This window comes from Penaeus japonicus, unplaced genomic scaffold (assembly GCF_977035675.1).
Source record: "Penaeus japonicus unplaced genomic scaffold, GWHDUDI00000001_assembly GWHDUDI00000004, whole genome shotgun sequence".
NCBI lineage: Eukaryota > Metazoa > Arthropoda > Malacostraca > Decapoda > Penaeidae > Penaeus > Penaeus japonicus.
In genome coordinates, this window is record NW_028234406.1 from 21074765 (window position 1) to 21077264 (window position 2500).

The following is a 2500-nucleotide window of genomic DNA, read 5'->3' on the forward strand; positions in this document are numbered from 1 at the left end:
GAATAACAATTAGCCTGTAATTTTAAAGAATTCTTTTTCCTTTATTGATATTCAGCCACGATATCTACATACTGCAGCAACACACACTTATAAGAAAAGACTCAGAGGAGCAAATGTGCTCAAATTAAGAAATAAACTGTAATTCATATATAAAAAAAACAAAAAAACAAAACATTCTGCATTAATGAATGACCAAATAAATGACTATCATCACTCAGCATTAGAAAAACCTTAAAATTATAGATCCCATCCATCATCTAGTCTAAAGTTTAAATATCATAAAATTAAGTAATACCAAACCATGTGTTATAAATTGCTTCCATACACAGACATGCCTCTCTATGTTCCCAGTCCCATATAGAGCTTTGAGAATGTAAATCAAACACATTTTTAAAAAATTCAAGATTACCATCATATAAAATAAAACTAATACATGTTCTACACATTAACAAAAAGAGCAAACTGACATCATTCATTCACTTTAGTTAACTGGGCCTGGGAATATTGACCAGCATCTCTGAGTGGTGAATTGTATAAGGTCGTCGAAGACTGCATCAGTACAACACACAGCATCATGTATCATTTTCAGTATAAAAAAAGAAAAAAAAATGAACAGCGCCATAAAAAAGCATGAGCAAATCTGCACTTCTACAACAATTTGGTATTTTTTTGTTTGTTTGTTAACATGCCTTCCTTTGTACAAAACTAGTGCCTCATCCTTGCTGGTCATGTCATGTCTTAAGCGTTATCTTCTCTAAATTTTTAAGGATATTCGCATATAAGTTTATATAAGTATATTGATGTGCCACACCTTGCGATTTATAAAACAAGAAAACAAATTCTGATAAAATGTGTACATTATTTCAGTATATATAAAAAAGAGACCCCAAATGGAGAGTGACATTGAACTCCATATCAAAATATGGGTCAACAAAGGAACATAGAAGAGATTGTACTCTTGGAAAGACTTTCTTAAAACAAACATAGGTATAAACTTAGTTAAGTCTCTCCATATAATGATTATTTCACCCACAATTCATAAATAACAACTAAATAAAATATATATGTATATATCATATAATATATATAAATTCTATGATAAAAAGAGATTAATCATGACTAGCGAAATCCTAGAGACATTTAATAAGATGGTCATGTATACCCTACTTCTATCTCCATTAGAATTATTACAATCTTACAATTGCAAGAAACAATTTAGGAATAATTACGACAGAATAATATGCCTAAATCAATTAATGTGGAACTATAATTGTAATTCCATCATAATAGCAAGACATACAACAGTAAGCAAAATAGAAAGAAAGAAAAAAGCTAAATCCATAAATAATCACCTCTAATTTTATCAATAATAAAACTAAAAGTATTCTAGGACAAAATCCTATTACCAAATTATAAATCAAAATATTTTGCTACACTTAAATGAAACACACAACACTCCCTAAACTTCTATATGACTCTTGTCGTGAACCACACTGTTAGGTGAACAAGCTCATCCACTCATCAGAAGCAGCGGTTCACAAGTTCACCGCCTGATTTGAACAAGCTTGCCTGAGAAAGTCAAGTGTGATACCACGAAAGAAATATACAAGTCAAGAGCAGAAAACGTTTCCTCTACCACCTAGTGAAAGCAGTGTCAACTTCTCGAGTAGAGTATACTCAGTATCACTACTCGGTACTTGGAGATACATAAACACCAACGTGGGAATTAAATGTAAATATGGAGTGAAATGGGCATTCAGTCCTCAATAGCTTATTGGTACGTTTTACAAATCTATTTATAATCATTATCTTTAAAAAAATAATAATGAAAAAAAAGAAAAAAAAACACCACATGTAAACATTATCATCAGACAAATATGATCTTTATTACTAACAAATTTCCTCTGCATAATATCATTATCATTCATCAATCTTTATTGTTCTCAAAACTTTTAATGTGAATTGTAATGACGAGTAACTACAAAGCGAAACAGCTCAATACCATTTCGTATGTGTTATCACACCTAGCTAACTAAGAAAAAAGAACCAGCAAGGATGGCAATATCAAACATCTGGCAGACATATCAGAAGGATCGAGTTTCAGACATAATATAATATGCAGAATGGTGGAGGGTGCAGGGCTAAACTTCGCAGGAGTTCGGTTCATACCAGCTCATTTCACGATCCTGGAATGAACAACACCGAAACTGTCAATCTGAAGGTCACCATAAACTGTTGTGTCATACCCCTGAACGTCTCAATTGGTACTTCATTTAACAACTCTGGTTGGTGTTTTTTTTTTTTTTTGTATTTTTTTTTTTTTTTTTTTTTTTTTTAAATCTTGAAATACATTATCAAGGATCAGTGGACATACTGCAATGTTTTGAGTCACCACAAAAAACTATTTATGTACTTGAAACCAACATAGGAGCAGCTATTTGGTTGGACAGTTGAAAAAAGAAAGCAGTCTAAGCTTCTTTGATTAATGAAAGCAAATTCT

At 31.4% G+C, this 2500-nt stretch overlaps 1 protein-coding gene across 6 annotated transcripts in view; it reads right to left on the minus strand.

The window, feature by feature from the left end:
* Cpsf6 (cleavage and polyadenylation specificity factor subunit 6) overlaps nt 1-2500 on the minus strand; it is a 48130-nt gene that overhangs the window by 35458 nt on the left and 10172 nt on the right. The window lies entirely within an intron of this gene.